General features: G+C 34.6%; 1 pseudogene; it reads right to left on the bottom strand.

The window, feature by feature from the left end:
- Positions 1 to 21304, bottom strand: part of LOC118573816 — a 49471-nt pseudogene extending 28167 nt beyond the window's left edge.
- Between the last annotated feature and the right edge of the window lie 13 nt (positions 21305 to 21317).

The raw sequence follows: 21317 nt of genomic DNA, 5'->3' as shown, positions 1-21317 counted from the left end.
AATGTTCAAGTGTCTGAGAAGATAGTAGAGGTCATTTGTATCTCACAAAATAATATTCGGTTTTATCTCACTTTGCCCACAGGCTTCATTTCAGTAGTTTGTCCATAAATACCAAACATCATCAAGCATGAGATTTTACAAATGTTGTTTTTACATAATTTTCTTAGTTATTAATCTTATTTTTTAATGTGTGAATAGTGTACCTACATGTATGTATATTACTATGTATGTGCTTATTGCCCATGAAACTCAGAAGAGAGTATGGAATCCCCAGAACTGGTGTTATGAATGGTTATAAACCACCATGACTGAGTGCTTCTCCACTGAGGCTTCTTTTAACCTACAAAAAATGATCACTTGCTAAGCCTTAGTATTTCACTTAAGTATCCTCCTTTCTATACACTTATTGCCTCTGTCAGAAGAACATGAAAATATAACAGTCTTTATCAAGATGAAGGGCACAACTTAGGCTGACAGTGCTTTCCCTCAGAGATATAGTATCAAACCCAGGTCTTCTGCAAGACTAAAAAGTGCTCTGTATTGATGAGCCATTTCTCAAGACTCTGTAAATGTTTTATTTTATTTTATTTTTTGTTTGGGTTTCTTTGTTTGTTATGGATGTCAGTAAAACCATAAGAAAGGGAGCATTTAGGACACCAAAAGTCCTTCCCAGAAAATGAAAAGATGGTTCCTTTATTGCAGGATCTTACAGATCTCTGATGACCCTGAAACACTATATCCCTACAGTTCTTCCTTCACATATTCTGGATAAATATCTGGACAAATGCAAAGCTTTCAGAGATAGCGATCAGGCAATGGAGGGAGGGAAGTTTTCCATATTGTCTCTAAAGTGAATCTCATGTTGAGTCATCTATCTCCTTGAGTTGAAAATGGAAACAGAAAAATTCCTGTGCCAGTTAAAACTCCCAGAATCTTATTCCTAGAATGTGGAACAAAGTAGTACTTTGAGGGGTTTGTAACTGAATTCTTGACATAAATGGTTAAGACATAAAAGCCAAGTCTGAGTGCCTTGATTAAAGATAAAAAAGATCAAATAATTAGTGGAATTTATCTCTTTTTTAGAGTTTCAAACTAAATATTCTTGGAAATATGGACGAAGGAAAATTTCACAAAGCTCCACCCCTAAAGGAAGAACTACCATTAGTTAATGACTGCTGAGGGATAGATAACCAATAACCATTTTTTTTTTTTTTTTTGGTAAGAGTTCCAAATCTTAAGTGGTCATCCCTGAATATGCAAATCAGGACACTAATTGAACTCAGTAATTTCTATCTACCACTCTATAAGTGTGTATTATCTAACACAAAATTAATTATAGAAGAAATAATGTGTTGGAGGAGGAGATGGGGAAGAGGTAGTGGAGGAATAAAACAAATACAATGTATTCATATATAAAATGCTTAAATAAGTTGATAAACAGGTAAAAAGATTTAAAAAATAAACAAATAATGCAATACAGGACACTATGGTTACCACAGATACAACAACATGAAGTTGTAACAAAATAACCAAACAACAGTTTTAACAAAAAAAAAAAATAGAACAAAATGGAGTCCACACTCATGCAACATACATGTATACTCATACATACATTCTTTTTGAGAGAGTGGGTTGATAGTTTATTGATATAAGAAACTGTGTCACTACAATTGAGACTTCTCCCAAATCTCCCACCAGGTTAGCTCTCTTATTCAATTCTTTTTCTATAGTAAAATATATGATGAAACAAAAACTAACACATCAGAATTTAACAAAACAAAAGGAAAGATCCCAAGAGAAGGAACAATAAACAGAACTACTTATTCTCACACTCAGGGATCTCATAAGAACATTAAAGTAGAAGCCATAATATATATGCAATGGACCCTTAAAAATACTTTGTTTCCACAGTGAGATTTCCTTGGAGGATCCTAAATTTTTATTTACAATTAGTTATCAAGTGAAGATTGCCTCTGGGATAGGGATGGGAACATATGTCTAATTTTCCTTTTAGCTCTAGGACCCCATCTAGTGAAGATCCCTGTAGGCCCTGTGCATGCTGCCTCATTCTCTGGGTGTTCATATGTGCAATGATCATGCTAATTTAGATGGCCTTGTTTTCCTGGTGTTCTCCATCCCCTCTATCTCTTACACTCTTTCTGCCTCCTCTTCCTCAGAGTTCCCTGAGCCCTGAGGAAAGAGATTTAATGAAATGTCCCACGTAGGCCAGAGTTATACACACATTCTTACTCATGTGATTCTGAGGGCAGCATGAATTAATGCAAACAAAACAATTATAATATTTTGTTGTACAAACTAAATATTATGTAGTGATTATTATTTATTGATTTAACTATGGCCTATGTCCATATTGGATTCATTAAAAGAATGAAACATATAGAGTTGCTCAAAATGTTTTCTCCATGGTCAAATCATAATAAAAATCAATTTAGTTATAAAAAAAATTCATCTTTACATGTTAAAATTCATACAGGAAGAGAAAAAAGAAATAATGGAAATAAGTGAGGTGATACTTATGAATAACAGACAAGATAAAATGGACTCTGTCTAATGTTATCCTAAGCAGACTGTGGAAGCACGTAGCAGCATAAGAAAATCATAGATACTTCAGGAAACCTTTTCTCCTACATCTTGAATATAAGGACTCTGGTAAACAGTTGTGTAATTACAAAGTAAAATGTTACTGGGCTTATAGAATCCGAATACTGAAGGAATGGTATGCAGTTCGGTAGTAGAATGCTTATGTAGCAAGTACAAGGCCTTGTGTTCAACCTGTAGCACCAAAAGAGAATGCATAAATGGTTTGCGTGTCTTCTAACCTTCTTCTGGAGAACAAAACACTCCAACTTTGGCTAATATGGTAGATGGGCTTTTCATTTTTATTTAACATAACCTAGGTATAATCCTCCTTGTTAGAAAGTGAATTTGGAAAAGACCTTCCATCTTTGTGATTTGTGAATGGTTGTATCTACCAAAGTGCTTCTTATACATTGGCCTAATTCACCACCTTATTCAACTTTCTTTTAAATTCACTATGTTTGAGACATATTTAATCCTGGTATGTGAGAGCTGGAAGGAGCCTTCACCATCAACTGGTTCTTCCTCCTAATTTTATACTCAAAAGATAATTACGTTCCAATTTGTCATCAATGTTTCTTTTGGCATGGTTACTGCAACTATCACTGGGAAAATGGGAGCAGAGAGATCAAGGTCACAGTCACTCTCCCCAAGCCTGCTTCATTCACAGTGTTCACTCTTTCCTTTCTGCTGCTATGGGAGGCAGCATATAAAGCAATGGCTCTTGGTTGATGAAGGAAGAACAAAGCCCTGGTCTCCCAGCAGTGGAGAGATTTATAAGAGCTCAAAGAAGGTCAAAAGGGTAAATTACTCTGTGACTTGTATGTAATCAGCATCTTTCTGGCTCAATACAGCAAATTCGAAGAAAAAGAAGCATAAATAATAACACAAAAGGAAGTTTGAACAGGTTACTGTCATCATCCCACCCAGCCCCCACCCTAGTCTACACATAGTGTTCTGGTGAATCTATTTTGTTAGAGTGTTTAAGCAGAACAAATAAAGATTTTTTCTTGAGTTTATCCAAAAGTAGGAGGTGACATTTTATTGTGTGAGATTTTCTTTATATTTAAGGATCAGAAAAGAATATACTCATAAATTGGAAGAAATCATCCACAGTTGAGAGCTGTAATTATTTGAGTCACTTCCTGTGTGTAGAAATTAGGAAGGCATCCAAAAACAGGTGTGACTTCTATATTTCATTTCTCTGCTCCTTCATTATTTGTTTCTTTTCATAGATGACTAAGAGGATGTGATAATATTTAGAAAAAACCTAGATCAGCATATTTTGCTTCTTTCTCAGTCTCTGTCTTTGCCTGACTTTGTCTTCAACTCTCTTCCCTACTCCATGCACACCCCACACATGTCCATATTTAAATTTGAAGTACCCATCACATCTTGAGAACTTCCTGTCCCTAGTTAACCATACCCTAGCATTCTACACATTGTGCTTAATGTAGAAAATACAGAAAGCTCTAAGAGAACAATTTTTTTAATTTACCATCATGTGCCCAGTGTCAAGCATAATACCCACCAAAGATGAAGCACCTAATAAATACCATTTGAATAAATAAGCAGATTGTTATGACATCTTACGGAGCTCTGCAGCTGTGATTGAAAACCAAACTGAGAATAACATAGTCCTAGGCACTGATCACCCTCCCCTCCCTTAACCACAACCTTCATTAGGATCACAATTCCATCTGGCTCATGCATGCAGGATTCACATGATTTACCAAAGTATAGACAGTTAGATATTGGTTTAGTATATATAATGACTACATTATAGAAATTATTTAGTAAAGCATAATGGACTCAGAGGCTTATGGAATACTCAATTCAATATGAAATGTATGTATATCTTTAACAAAATTAAGAATTAAGGGTAAGTTGTAACTAAATTATAAATCTGTACTTAAATGTTTACTAACAATTGATAGGTGTAATATATCACTAACTTCGAAACTATATTGTTCATCCTCACTAAATTACCTGCGTTTTACAATAAATTTGCATGTTTTATGTTTTCCATATTCCATAAAGATTTATATTTTTCATACACTTACCAAGTACAGGTTCCTATTACAAGACACAACATTAGCTAATAATCATGATGTGGAAGAACAGTTAGTGCACTTCCTAATTAGCACTTTTGTTTCTATTCTTTTTTTTTTTTGTTTCTATTCTTAATATAGTCATTCTGAAGCAATATTTTTACCTAAAAAAAAAAAGCCTTCACTGTATATGAAGAAGAAAAAATATCTGTTTTTCATGGGTATTTTGGAATTCCATACAAATAAGGCTATCAACTTAGTTAATACTTTTCTTGACAAGCTTTCATCAATTACATAAAGATTCAGTTAAATGTATGTGAATATCCTATATGATGATCACATACAAGGTTCCAGAAGGATTTTAACTCTATCCTTTTCTAATGTTGCAAAAATCACTAACCGGTTCTCTCATTCTTTGCCTCTCTTGCTCATCAGAGCTTCCATCCCTGAATTTTCAGAGTTCCAGTTCTTCGTTTAAGTGATTATTCTTACCTCTAATTTCTCTCCATCTTAGTCTACCAATTGCAAGATAGTGCAATTTCTGGATATAAACTTGAACATGTTCTTACCCTTTTTAAAGCTACATTACCATGTTTCCTGAGTATGACATTTGAAGCCCTGTTATCCATTATTGACTTCAAGTCTGCCCTATAAATTGCTTTCAATCTATTATTTTATCCAATATTTACAGTTAATACAATTCTACTCACACTTCTAGGTCTAACATTGTATGCATTTTACTAGATCTTTCAATGGAACTAGTGACCACTTTTTTTCTATTTTCAGTGAACCCTGCATAGCTTTCTTTTATAACATTTACAGCTCTTCATTAAGATTTGTTTCATGCATGACTTTCTGCACACCTGGAGTCTGAACTCTATGAGGAGTAGAGTCAGAGTTTCACATAGTGTTTAACAAGTGTTTGTTATATAAATGAATGAATTAGTTAATGAGTTAGTTATTTTAATCTGTAGAATTAAGTCAGCATTCAAAACAGTTCTTTTACATTTGGGATTCACTTTATTTTCATATAGTATAATGAGGCCTCTTAAGTTTACCAGAGGCCTGGGTGAAAAAAAATATAGTAAGTGAGAAAGTATCACACACACACACACACACACACACACACACACACACACACACACACGTTGTTAGTTATGCGGCGCTAGGAACACATCCCAAACACAACAAGACCAAGGAAGAGTTTTATTAGAGGACAGAGGTGACAGGCCTGCGTGAAACACTCATGTGGGTGAGGAGAGAAGGGGACTCATGTAAGATGGCACCAGCTTTTTAAAGGTTGGGCCACGCATGCATACAGGGACTCCTGTGTGTACTCCACGCATGCGCGTAGATTAAATGGCTGTGTGCGTGCTTTACGCAACCACATAAGGCCACAGAGTCCCGGTCCCGCGAGATGTCTGACCCGGAGATGGCTATTCTACACCAGAAATAGTTAGGCGGTCCGCCGGGCAAGTCCAACCGTGTGGACATGTAATTTTCTATCAGTGGGCATTAACTTAAACCTTTGGAAAACAAATGTTACACTACAGAAAACATTATGAATGGAAATGTTGAGAAAATGTCACTGTGTATAATAGCTATGAGTGAAAAGGCCTTTTCTTTATCCCTAAGGACAATAAAGTGATAATCCATATTTTAATTATCTTTTCCCCATCTGGTCTTGCTAGTGTTTACCATAGGCAAAAATAAATTAATTAATTAAATAAAAATATTTTATTTACATTTTTAAAATATCTGTAGATTAAGAGAAGGTTATATAGGATACAATCCACAACCACAGAGAAGCTAGGTAAAAAGGAGGACTCTAAGAAGGAGGGACATGCATGGAGAGCCCCAGGAAAGGGAAACAAAAGAGATCTCCATGAGAAAACTGTGGATGGGGGGGCCAACAGAAGTGGATGGAGGATGAGAACATGAGGGAATGGGATGGTAGAGCTGAGGGAGGGACAGAGAGGAAGAGCAATGAAAGAGATATCTTGATAGAGGGAGCAATTATGGGCAAGGGATAAACCTGATGTTATGGAAATTCCCGGGATTCCACAAAGATGACACCTGCTAAGACTCCTAACAATAGTGGAGAGGGTGCCTGAACTGGCCTTTCCCTGTAATCAGATTAGTGGCTACCCTCATTGTCATCATAGAACCTACATCTAGTAACTGATGGAAGCAGATGCAGTGATCAACAGCCAAGGACTGGGCTGAGCTCCTGGAGAGCAGTTGAAGAGAGGTAGGAGGGATCATATGGGCAAGGCAGGTGTAGAGGGGGGTGGTCAAGATCATGATGGGGAAAACCACAGAGACAGCCGACCCATGCTAGTGGAAGCTCATGGACTCTGGACTGACACCTGGGGAACCTGCATGAGACGAACCTGGTCATCTGAATGTGGGTGACAGTGGTGTGGCTTGATCTGTTTGTAGGGCCCCAGGTAGTGAGATTAGGATTTATCACAGGTACATTAACTGGCTTTTTGGAGCCCATTCCCTATGGTGGGATATCTTGCTTAACCTTGATGCAGCCAGGTGGGGCTAGGCCTTGCCTCAACTTGGTATACCAGACTTTGTTGACTAACCAAGGGAGGCCTTAATCCCTCTGAGGAGTGAATGGGGGATATAATGGGGGATGTGGGGGTGGAAGAAGGGGAGGGAGGGAGACTGGCAATAGTATGTAAAATGAAAACAAAATTTTTTTAAACAAAAAACTTGTAAGAATGAGTTATACATGCTTTAGCATTTTGGCTAGTTTACTTCATCAGAATTAAAAGTTGAAATTTAAAAAAATTAATTAAAAATAAAAGAAACACTCTCTAGTTTAGTTCTTTCATTTTAAGTTTTCCGTTGTATCACTGTCAACACACCTGCCTTTTTCCTATGTCTTTTACTGTAACATTCATTATTTTCTCATTGTCTCCCATAAGTTTGAATCTTAGAGTGCCTTACTGGCATGGAAATGTGTTTTTCAATAAAATACAGCTGGATTATTATTAAAATACACACACACACACACACACACACACACACACACACACACACATACACACACACACACCTGAAAGCTCCTATTTTCTGGTTTGTTTGTTGTTTGAGACAGGGTTTCTCTGTGAAACAGCCCTAGCTGTGCTGGAACTCCCTTTGTAGACCAGGCTGGCCTTGAACTCACAGAGCCCCTATTTTCAAAGGATTGAGTTTAATACATACATATTTACTGTAATTTTTATTTGTTTGATATGATTCTTCATATTTTTTTTTTGCTTCTGTGCCTTATGTATTATCTTCTTTATCCTTGCTTTTTGTCATTATATGCCCGCTGTACTCTCTCTTGGGATGGGACCTTGTACAGTTGTTTTTTTTTTCCCATTATGTGTTAGCCTGGTGTTATTGTCATTGTTCTGGTCTTGCTTATGTCCATTTTATTTATTCATTTTTTTATGCTATAGGTTTGGACATTTTCTATGCATGTATGTTTGTACACCAAACACATTTCTGATGCTCTGCAGAGGCCAGAAGACCATGTCAGAACCTCTGGAACTGGAGTTACTGATTGTTATAAACTTCCATGGGTGCTGGGCTTTGAACCGAAGTCCTCTGGAAGAGCAACCATTGTTGTTAACCACTGAGCCATTTCTCCAGCCCCTATGCATATTTCTATGAGAGACTTTCACTGCAAATGTCCCAAAATTCATTCATTCTCATTTTCAGGGATGTTCCTTGAGCCATAGATGAAGGAGCTACGCTCCACATTTATTCACTGGAGCTGGGCATCCCATGATCCATTGTTCTCTGTATTTTGTCCAGTTGTGGTCTTCTGTAATGGTCTCTATTTGCTGGTCCAAGGACATACTGTCATATAGGAAAGCAAACAAGAAAGTATCTTTCTTACATAGGGACCAGAGACAGCAGAGATAATACCTCTGGTCTTATTTGAAGTGTGGGATTCTGAAAGAAAAAGGGGATTCAAGGATAAAACAAATCAAGAAAATGAATGAGTCAAAGATATAATACATGTATGTGTGTATTTGTGTGCAAAAAATATATAAGATATATAAAAGATTTATATATGTATATATTTATAAATATACTCATATCAAAGATACATATATAAACAGCATGTTATACAGTTCTGATCTAAGGACATACTCTCTTTTTTGTTGTTTTGTTTGTTCTTTTTTGTATTTTGTTTTTTGGGTTTTTTTAATGTTTTATTCATTTTGCATACCAACCACAGTTTCCCCTCCCATCCCTCTTCAAGCTCCTCCCTTTTCTCTTACCCCCAACCCCTGTACACTCCTCCAAAAGAATAAGCCCTGCCATGGGGAGTTAACAAAGCCTGATACATTTAGTTGAGGCAAAACCAAGCCCCTCCCCCTGCATCAAGGCTGAGCAAGACATTCTGCCATAGGTAATGGGCTCTAAAAAGCCAGTTCATGCACCAGGGATAGCTCCTGATCCCACTGCCAGAGGCCCCTCAAACAGACCAAGCTATACAGCTGTCTCCCTTATGCTGAGGGCCTAGTCTGGTCCCATGTAGGTTCCACCACTGTTGGTCTGAAGTTCATGAGTTCCTACAAGTTTGGTTTAGTTGTTTCTGTAGATTTCACCATCATGATCTTGATCCCTCTTGCTCATATAATCCCTGTTCCCTCTCTTCATCTGAACTCCAAGAGTTCGGTCTGGTACTTAGATGTGGGTCTCCGGATATATATATATATATATGTTTTAATCTACCAGTCCTTGGGATAACTAAAAGTATAAAAATTCTTTGTCTATAAAAAGGATTATCCCTGAGGCCTAAGTCATTATTTAAAGTTTGTAAATGTTATGTCTAAAATCAGTAGGTTTGATTGTCTAATAAATACAGTTCAATAATATTAGAGTTATTATAATAATTAACATGGTACAAAAAAGTAATGCTACAAATTTTCAAGTCATGAAGTGGCTCTCTATTGTGATTCAGCATCATTTAGTTGTTATTGAACAAGAGTTTCTAAATCTGTAGCCATCTGACCAGTTTTCAAACAGAATGAGAAATCTGGTGTTCAACTCCCCACACCTTTCCTGCTTCTGGTAACAAAGCAGCCAGCCCAGTGAGTGTCAGGGTCCTCCTCTCCCATAGTCTTAGGGCTTTTGTGCTTCTTGATATTATTGTGATTTTATTAGGTTAATAATCAGTAGGCAGTGTGCTAAGTATTTTTATTTTAAAATATGAACATAAGCCCTGGTGTTGAGCCAAAGAAAGTCTAAACTTTTTGGTCCCACCAGTATTTTCATAGACCTTCAATAACTGATGTGTTTTTAGACCTAAAAGACCAAATATACCAATAAAAACAATGTTCTCAGTATAACTCATTTGTTTGCATTCTGAGTGAGGCCTTTAGTCAGTGGGTCAGATATAAAAAAGAGACTAATATAGTCTAGGGCTTCTAGGTACTGAATGCTCTGGGCTTCAAAGGCAGCTATGATGTTTGACAATGAACTCCTATATGGCTGACACATGCTCGATCAAAATCTCTGCATGGGTGTCAGGGGAGTTTTTGCTTGTACAAAGTGTCATGATGTGACCTTTCTAATTTACTATTTAAGGAGCTTTGCTATGAATAACTATGAAAGCTTATCTAGGTGCCATTCAATAGAAATTCTCAAAGGCTTTTTGAAATAATTTCATTTACAATTATGCAATAGAATGTAATTAAAATATACTAATCCTGTGAATCAAGATTTCATCATTTCCACCCCTGCTCTAAATTACTGTGTCAACTTTTCTAAGCTCCCTTCTTTTTAAAAGGTTTCTCTTTATTCATAATATTAATGTTTTAAAAAATACCCCTTTTTCCTTTCTTTCTATGGAAGTACTTGTAAGTGAAATAGCTTGACATTGTTCTTAGGGAGTAGGGAGGGTAGACAGGTTGTTTTGCTTTGTTTTAAGTCCATAAGTGTCCCCTTAAGAAATATGCTCAAGCCATTCCAAGTCATTTCCCCTACCCTACAGAAACCTAATTACTCTTCTCACATTGCAAAAGTGCCTCGCTACTTTCATCAGCAATGTACAGTAGAGATGACAACAGGCTATGAACCAAATAGACATGTGTCACCTTTCCGACTCTCACAGATTTAGCACTGGAGACTTTGGTTTTCCTTATGTATATACACTCTGAATTCCTGAAAAAGGCTGTGTAAAATGTAAATTAAAACTGCCTAAAAGCCAAAGCATCCACAATTCCATTTTCTTCAATATCTCATAGGAGAGGACAATGTACTAAGATACAGGTAGTCACATAAATAAGGGTTGCAGGGTAGTCATGAAATAGTTGAACTATTAGAAATAGTTCTGCCTTAGGTAATAATGTGTTTCAGGTCAGTTGAGTCACTGGTGCCATGGACCCAGCAGGGGTTATATAACATAGAATTCTTGGTTCAAGATTGAAAACAAAAACAAAACAGAATCCCTTCTTCAAAAATGATTCATAGAGGTAGCATAAACTTATAATCCCATCATTTACAAAGCAGAGTCAAGAGGATTGCCATAAGTTCAATGCTAACCTGGGCTATATGATGAGTTTCTGTTTTATTAAAATAATGATAATCCTACTGACTACCAGGGCCGCAGTACATTAAACTAGGTGCAGAAAACATCTAAATTTGAGCCCTTGTGTGTGGTATGTATAAGTTGCATATTAAGGAAGTCAGCATTAAACCATCTCAGACCCAGCTGGTCTTTGTGAATATCAGAGAAGCCTGTAATTCCTCTCCAGATGGCCTTAGATTACTATTCTCAGAGCTAACATGTTACAAATTTCTCTTTAAACATATTACCTTATGCCTTTCCCTTGGAGTCTGAATATTATCATGCTAAATATGTTCTGATGATAACACTGATGAACATGTTACTAAATATGGTACTCTAAAAGATAAATCTGTGTGCTCAGTTTGTAGACAGCCCAGCCAATGGTTGAATGTACAAGTAGGATCTCTCACCTTCACCTTCTTTCTACACGCTAATTGCAGAGACTCACTCCCTTAGTTCTAAATGGTCACAACAATTCCTGGCCCACAGTGTCCTCTCTACTCAAATGTGTAGCCCACTCTTTTCCTCCGGATGATTCACTAATTCTCCATTAAAGCAGTAAGACACAGTAGTAAATTAGAAAATAGTTGAAATCCAATTAAAAATGGTTTCAAGTGACACTTTTGTCACATTTAATTTTGTATTACAAATATTTTATTTTCCAAATAGTAACTTAATGATCCATATAATGATTCTCTAAGGGGAAGATGATCATTGTTACTTGTTTCAGATGAAGAAAATTGGGTCCAGAGAGGCTAAGTGACCTGTTCAAGAACACAGAACTGGTGAGTGACAGAGCTGAATTTTAAATTTCTATGTACTGCCTCTTCAGTGCCTAATCTTTAACATATATCATCCTTGTGCTGACTCTCACTCAACTAGTTGGCCTTTATCCATACTCATTACGTCACTGTGGTCAGTGCTATAATGCCATAAATCTTATTCAGTAATTACAAAAGTTAATTTTAGAAATACACATGAAATACTTTATCAGGCCTCATGAAAATATTAATCAATCCATAATCTTTGTTTTTATTTAATATGCTTTCCACGATTTATGGAATTGAGTTCAAATCTCCTCTTCCTTTCAGAACCATCAAAAGATAAATTAGGCCTTTCTTACCATTATTTTCACTTTTTGATATATGTTCCCTGATGTCTTCATTTTCAAGCTTAATAATTCTCCAAGCCTTTTAAACTTTAAACTCTTTCAAGTATCCCTCTGTTCCAAAAGTCTTCCCCCCCCAAAAAAAATACTAGTCCAGTCCTTATTAATCTTTTTCTGTTTTGATCCTAACCTCTTATATTCTTCTTGAAGATACATAAATCACCTGTCCTATTTTGTTATAAATTCCCTGATGGTATTAAGCATTAAGTCTTATTTCAAACATATATCTTGTTTTTTTCCTGATATCTTGGTGACCTTAAAGCAGATTTGGTAGCTTATGACTTTTCCATTAGATCCAGCATCTTTTGTCCCGGTGTACACACTTGGCCTTCAGAAACACCTGTAGATTTGTTTAAGATGTGCACCAACATTTCTTTGAGTGTTCAGCACATAGTAAGTGCTCCATAAATCTTATTTTTAGAGACAATCTGGTACCACATAAGGGCTACCAGCAATTACATATACTCTTCATGTAAATAAATTTATCCCAGTTAGAATATGTAAGAGCTGCAATAAGCATATACAAAAGAGAATCTTTAAAGGTTATTAAAAACAAAAGGAGAATTAAAATTTTTAGGGCATTTAACTTTTTTTGTATTGTAGAACAGGTGTGATATTTGATTATTAATTAAATTAAATTAAATTTAAATTTATTAAAACATTTTTTATTAAATATAATGTTTCAGCCTTGAGAATAATTTAATACCTTAATGAATTAAAATATATTCCAATTTTGCCTAATGAGTAATTTTAAATGGCTTAATCTGATTATCATTGGGGGCTTTAAGAATAGGAAGCTGAATGGACCTCTTACTGTCATCACATTCTTCTCAGCATGATTTAAAAGAGAAATCAAGACAGAATCTTGTCTTAATATATTGAAAATACTTGTCTCCAGGCCAGGGGTCCAAAAGTTTTCTCTTGCACAGGTGACAGGAGAAACTTGTGACTGTATTATGAATTATTTTTATACTCTGGTAAGTTTCTTCTGGTGAGAAACTCAGGAAATCTGACAGGAAGAAAAAGACAGACAAGGCTTTGTCCCACTTTAATCTGTAAAGGGAAGAATTATTAACTTATCTTAAATCTTCATATTTCATGTTTGTACAGTAGAACTGAACTTCCTAAAAACAAAATCTAAATAATACAGTGTTAAAATAATGGTTGTAAATGTGAAAGTTAGATACTTTAAATGTAATCATACTGAGATTAAATAGTTAATATCTAAGTTGTATTCTTTTCATTTTAGTTTGGAAGTTGAATTTGGAGGGGACAAAGAAACTTTACTTCCTTTTATTAACATTCTTTAGAAAGGCAGAAGGAAATTTTGAGCCAAGTATTGTATTTTTCTTTGATTAACTAATGTTTTCAATCAGACTCTCAATCACCTCTGGAAAATAGAACATTCTGAAGGGATTTTTTTTCTTTTTCTTCTCTTGCAAAACATATGACAGCAGGACATTACAAAGTTGAGGTGTTTTTTGTTTGTTTGTTTGTTTGTTTCCATTAAAATCTATTTGGCAAGATAGGCGCACACTGGCCTAGCATTAAAACTATGACTGAAATTTATGATCAATAAGCCCTATACCAGTTCTTATCAAAAGCGCTTTGCTCATTGGAATGAATCAATGAATTTCTCAAGCTCAACTGATTTATCCAAAGGTCCATCAGTTTCTTTCTTGATAAGAAATTTGACAGTGTTGACTAAAAGTGTGAGATGATGAACAAGTCAGTGGATAAAATACTGTTTTCCCTTATATGTGATATGTGGTCTTCCTAGATGGATTCAAATTTTAATTTGCTTAGTCACCACATAGAATAGCTAAAATCATTCAACAGAAAAGATAATCCCCTTAAAAAATAGGTATGTGGAAAACTCATAATACCCAACCCCCAAATAAAGACGTTTTAAAAAGTGTTTAAACTTTTTAAATCAAATTTAGGGGAACAATTCCATGTAAATTATGCATTTCAGTCCTGAAGAGACAAAATAAGATTAGGATTATATCCAAAAGGAGTACTGAAAAAAGAAAGTAAGGTAAGAGATTTTCATAGTAATTGTCTGAATGTCCTTCCTTATTTCAACTGTATCAAACATTTTCTGGTGGCCTAGATCATAAAATAACAAAGTATAAGATATTCATTAAATTTGTCCAATCCATTATTCTTCTGACTGGAAAGTTGAGATCCAATGAGAACTATGATTTGTCCTGGCAACTATATGGTCTTTTTAAGATTAGGATGTGGTGATATTTTATTTGTTCACCCCAGTGAAGCTTATCTGGGGATCAGAGGAAAAAGCCAGCCACTATATTAAATGTAGAGGTTTGGCAGTGGTAGCACATGCCTTTAATCCTAGCATTTGAGAGACAGAGATCTATCAGTGAGTTCAAGGCCACACTGGGAACAGAGCCAGGCATGGTGGTACAAGCCTTTAATTCCAGTGCTAGTTAAACCATAGAAGTCTGTAGGTCTGTACAAACAGACAGGAAGTGATAGAACAGGGCAGAAAAAGGAAGTGATGTATCTGGGAGGAGAGAGTAAGTAAGGTGGCAGGGCACAAGAAGGTATATAGGGGTGAGTATACAGGAAGTAGCTCTCTCTAGATGCTGAGGAGTTGGTAAAATGAGGTTGGCTGTGGCTTGTTCTATTCCTCTGATGTCTCAGTTTTCACCCCAATATTTGGCTCTGGGTTTTTTATTAATAAGACTGTTTAGCAATTCATCATTAGGATCTCAAATCATAGGAATCATTTCTGGGAAATGATTTCCCTGTAGGTTATTATTCTATATAAATAACATTTTGTGAAACCACCTTATTCTGAAAGAATTGGTATTTGATACAGGCTTGACTCCAAATAGTCCCTTGCCTATCTGGAAGACTTAAGAAGGTAGTCAGTCAAACTTTGGAAAACTTTATCATTCAATCTCATAGAGTGGATTTTTACTCAACTCATAATCACTCATTTCCAACAGGCAGTAACAGAGCAGCCCTATGATCATTAAAGTTACTTTGCTCTCTAGAATGGTATCACTGGATTCAATGGACAAAATCATACATTACTAAAACCTCTCTTTATATAAATGTTTGAAAATTTTTGCTGCCTATTTGCCTAGCTATTCTTCTATACTCATGTAGGGCATGTGTATGTGTATGTGAGTGTGTTACATGTTACAACTGAATATCTACAAGTTCCTAAAACAGCCAATCATCCATTGTTACTAAACTATGAAATCAGATTCTTTGAGTGTCAACCTTTTTTTTTTCAGTCTCCATATGAGAAGCAGCATGCCAACCATTTAATAAATCAAGTTTTTTTTCAAGACAGGGTTTCTCTGTGTAGCTTTGCACTTTTCCTGGAACTCAATTGGTAGACCAGGCTGGCCTCGAACTCACAGAGATCCTCCTGCCTCTGTCTCTCGAGCGCTGGGATTAAAGGAGTGCGCCACCACTGCCTGGCTAATAAATCAATTTTTATCATCAAGTCATAACAATATAAAAGAAAAAGAGGCTTAACTTCAGAGGGAATTCATTAAGAATTCATTTATCTAATGCTTCCTGTCTGGTAGTCAGTTTGTGAGCTAGAAGCTACCTTAGATTACTAGTTTTTATCAACATTCTGTCATGAATAAAATGTCCCAAAATTCCAGTTAATAATCTGACAGATAACCAGGACAAAGTTGCTTTATATGTCAAATATTATTGCAAATGTAAAATAATATTTTAACATGAAATTAATAAAAATGATGTGAACTGTTTACAGAGCTGTTTCCCAGGAAAACATAAATCAAATACACTTCAGCCCAGATTCAGAAATAACTAAATCTATCTTGATAACCTTACTTCTGTTTCAACTGTCACATATGGACTTGTTAATGGATACTTACATATTTTTCCTGATATTTACCAGTGACTGGATAATCTGTGCTAACACCAGTTTTCATCCTTTAACAAAAAACTTTCAAATGTGGATGTTTCAATTGTTTCAGCTACCCTGTAAATGGTATATGTATAATCAGGCTATAATGTACATATATTAACAACCTCAACAGAAGGTAATTAATCTGTCTTTAAGTCGTCATACCCTGCACAGCAAACTCAAATTCTTGGCTGTTATACAGTTGTTGATGAAGAATATATGGAAGATATGCTGAGACTTTAGCCAAGGTAGCCACTTTCAAAATAGCACCATAATCACCGGAACAAATTAATATCTCTCTTCCTATCTCCTCATTTATCTTCATCTCATTTTAAGGAATACAATTAATAGCATTTCTATGTGTATGTCACTCATTCTTTTATTTTATAAAATATGAATTTGTCAGATCATGTATAGCATTAGAAAAAATACAGCAAAAAATAGATTTCAATGTAGAAGTGTATGTGTTGGATATGGGGACTGGAAAGTCAGTAAATAGTGTTTAAGCTCCTAGAGAGACATGTATCTGAATTGTTTTGTTATTATTGTTTGCTTTTACTTTTCAAGTATGATACTAACAAATACTCATGGAGAAATATTATATCGAACATGAAACACATTATCACTTAAAGAATAAAAATGTTCATTTCCCAGCACTGGGACAGCATATAATATACCAAGGCAAAGAGGACAGCTCACTCATTTGTCATTAATTCTTCTCAAGATTCCAAAAAACTAGGGCTGGGTGTGGTGGTGCAAGCCTTTTAATTCCGGTACTCAGGAGGAATAGGCAGGTAGATCTCTGTGAATTTGAGGCCAGCTATGTCTAAAAGCAAGTTCCAGGTCAACTAGAACCTTGTCTCAAAAAAAAAAAAAAAAAAGAAAAGAAAAGAAAAGAAAAAAGAAGAGATTTCAAAAACTTTTCTTACTAATTCAAAATGTGTGTTTTTAGTGAATAGTGAATATTTATTTATTAACTGAAAGCTAACTACAGCATAAAATAACTAAACACAGCTTATTTAGCTTATCAAATAAAATACAATATCATTTCATCACACTTTCAGTATTTCATTTTGCCTATTAACAGCCCAAAATATGTCATTTATTTTCTTAACCAATGTCACTATTTGGCACTAGAGTCTATTTACATAATAAGTTGTTTCATTTGCCATTTATTACAGTAACTTGAGGACAATTATTTGCAGCTAAGTCTAACAGAATTTGTACAGATACTGTCAAGCTAAAATACTGCTAAAAATTTCTAACACACATGCAATTCAGTATGTTTACATAGTAACATATTTTTTTTTATAAAACTTGTATCTCTAAGCACTTTATAGGATGTGAATACAAGAGTTAATCTACCCTCTAAGGAAATAAGGTCTTGGGAGGGGAGATGCTGCTGAGCAAAAGTCCTGTGTTCAATTCAATTGAAATGGGCTTGCTAGTCCAGATGTTCATGAATGCTATTGTGCCATCACAAAATTGTAGATAGCTTATTAACAGTAAAGTGCAGCAGACTTTCAAGTATATGCCCTTAGCAACCAAGAAATGGATAGCACAAGTAACACTGACAAAACATACTCTTATTATGCATGTGAGCTTGGTTTTAAGCAAAGTTGATATTGAAAATCCAAACATATAAAACAGAGTGATTGTTTGCATTATAAAACGTTGTTTTGTTTTTTTTTTTTTTTTGCCTCATAAGGGAATTCCCACCTTTCATTTAAATGGAAGCTCCCTTGATGCACTTAAAATAAAATTTGGTTTATAAAACTTCAATTTACACACTACTTTTTACACAACCATTATAAGGAGTAAAGTAGACCTATACAAAGTACTTCAATCTCTCTTACATAATTCTCTTATCATTGTGTTGCAAAAAGGCATGTGAGCTGAAACATTATCCTTTAAGCCACTAAAATAGAAAATAAATATTGCCTGTAAAACATGAATGTTCTATAAAATTGAAGTGTATCCGTGTTTTTACATTTACAATTTTGGTATTCAACTTTACAAAGTAGATGTAGATAGCACAAATATATAGCTATATTAGGCAATAACACTGGGCCTAAATCTGCTGTGATTTATTTTATGTTAGTGGGATTTTTCCCCTTTTAAGTACATCATTCAAAGATATGTTAATAGCACTTACATTGTAACCAGTCTATTTATGATTTATCAGTCCAATATTTTACTAAACCTGTGTTGCATTACTGTCCCCACTGCTTACCTGGGGGTGATTTTCAATAAGATAAAGCTCTCTTTTATTGTGTACTAAGCTCCTTGCCAAATTTGGGAGATCTGTGGGGAGAAGGGCATTTAGTAACAGTGGGAGAAGGAGTGAAGGCTTGGAGTGAGGCATTTAGAGATCCTGTCTAATATGTATCTGTGGCCCCTCAGCACACACTAGATTCAGGCACCAGGGAAGAGAATACTCAAGATGATGAGTGCCTGAATGAATGAATATATGAATGAATGAATGATGAAACAAATTGTGTAAGAGAAACATCTGGAAGGAATTGTTCACTCTAGCATTCAATCTAGTATTCTTCTGGAATGTATACTATCATAAAGTTTTAAGGATTTGAGAAATGGCAGAATCTCTCTGATTCATTACATGTATTTTAAAAATTTGTAAAATGTTGAGCCCTTTATGATACAGAATTATTTAGAAAAATTAAGTCACCTTATAAGTCAGAGGACAAAGAGGACATTGAAGAGTCTTTTTCTTACTCACCAAATGCCTGAGGAAAGAAGGCACACAGGTTGGGATATGTCCATACCAAATATTCTTGGCAATGGTGTCAAGGTTGAGGAACACAATTTTTGAGAATTTTGTACAAATTTACCCACTGGTATATGCAGAATCCATGAAAGCAACTAATTAAGCAATGCAATCTTGAGTAATTGCTGTTTGATATTTGTAGGGCCAGGCATCTAGTTTTGTTCCAGCCAGTATCCTAAGAATGTCATTACCTTGTCTGGAACCATTCTTGCTAGGCTCACACTCATTACAAGGTGATTATAAAATAGTAAGGGAAATTTTTTAAAAATCAATCTGGAGGAGTTAAAAATAAAAATCTTAAAGTGAAATTGGTTTGAAAGTGCTTGAGATTATAAAGAAAATCAGAATATAACCAGTGGAAATGCCAATAAGTTAATTAAACTTGAAGTGTTTATGCTTGCATTTGACAGAAAGATTAAAACACAAGGTGTGCTATTGTACATTTAAATGAAACCATTTGGATCGCACCTGAAAGACTTGAGTTTAAAAATCAATATAAATAAAGAAAAATCTAGAAACATGAAAATATTGAAGTAAATAGTAATTATTGAGCTAAAAGTTTATGGATTTGAGTTCTTCCAGGAGGCCTCTTTAAAAATCATGAAAATGAATGAGAAGTAAAGTTTATTTCATTAAAATTAATAAACTGATTTTGTTACTAATATGGGTGTTTTTCTTTCAGGAGAATAAGAACAAACACTGAAGTACTATCATGTCATTAACAGATCAATTCACAGTTAAAGCCTAAAAACTATCCTTAATATGATAGATGCTGATTTACCTTCATAATGACTTTGCCAAATATCTGCCTTGGTATTATGTATTGAGCATTATACCAAATAAAAGCAACTTTAAAAACTATATATATATATATATATATATATATATATATATATATATATATATATTATATATATTATATATATATAATCACTCAAAGATGAGGTGGTTTTTCCAGGAGCTATCTCCATGTCCAATTAATTCAAGTACTCTAGCTCCTTTGGTATGAAATGTAAAATTTCATGATTAGCGTATGTGTAGATCACATTGACCCATCATTTTCAATTGTGAGTTAATAGATTTAAATGGCAATTTTGACTTTTAAGCCAACAGTGAACATACAAGTCAGTCAGTGTCCTTTACTTTTATATGTGGACACAATTATCTTCTGTTATTTAAAAAGTCCACTTTGCACCATTAATTATTAATCCAAATGATTTGAATTTAAGTAATTTCTAATTGAAAGGCTATAACATGATTTGTTAATAGTAGTAATGTACTATTAGTCATTTAAAAGCTTTAAAAGTAAGTTATCCACTTCAATCTCCACATGATAATAAAGGATTATTATGTGCAGTAACCTATTTATGAAAAGGAAACAGTGTGCTTCTTTCAGACACCATCACTTGCTTTAATAAGGAATTGAAAAGCTGGACTACTTTATATGCAGATCACCATCCCAGTTGCATAAGGATTTACAATAGACAAAACAAAACTATTTTTTGTTGTAAAGAAAGGCTGTTTGTTTAAATCATACAATAATGTTTGCATCTAAAAATTACTTACAGTCTAATAAGACTTCATAAATGTTATGTAGAGTTGGTTAGTTAAAATAATTGACTGCTAAAACCAAAATGAAAGATTTGCTCAGGCTAACAAGAAAATTTTCAAGTAAAGCATGCCCCAAGAAGGCAGAAGGAAAAAAAGACGCTTAAAGCTGTGGTTTATGTAACTATTAATGGATTTGGAGATGCAAATAGGACATGATTTGATAGCACCTCATTAACGCTTCAATTAAAATCAAGAGGAAAATCTAGCTTTGTCAGAAAATGTGAAAATTGAAAAGAATTTTAGGTCTAATTTTTGATATTCAAAGAAATAAAATGTAACATATGCAGTTTTATCTCTGCTGTCTTGAATTTGCAGAGAAGTGATGTGGAAAGTTTTCATCTTACCTTTGAAGTCTTCCTTCAAGGTATTTAATGGCTCTTGTGTCTTGGTTAAATGAGGTGTGTGGCGGCCTCTACTGGTATGTGTTTATAGAAAATGTTGCAATAGGCAGAAAAAATATTAATTTCAATTAAAAAGTTAGAAATACAGATTTTCATTTAAATATATAAAAATATCTAATTTGATGCAGAAAAAATATACTACAAGTTGTGTAATGTACTCTTAATTAGGAAAATAATCTAAAACATTGAACATGTTAG

Source organism: Onychomys torridus, chromosome X (assembly GCF_903995425.1).
Source record: "Onychomys torridus chromosome X, mOncTor1.1, whole genome shotgun sequence".
Lineage (NCBI taxonomy): Eukaryota > Metazoa > Chordata > Mammalia > Rodentia > Cricetidae > Onychomys > Onychomys torridus.
This window is presented reverse-complemented; position numbering and strand designations above follow the sequence as displayed.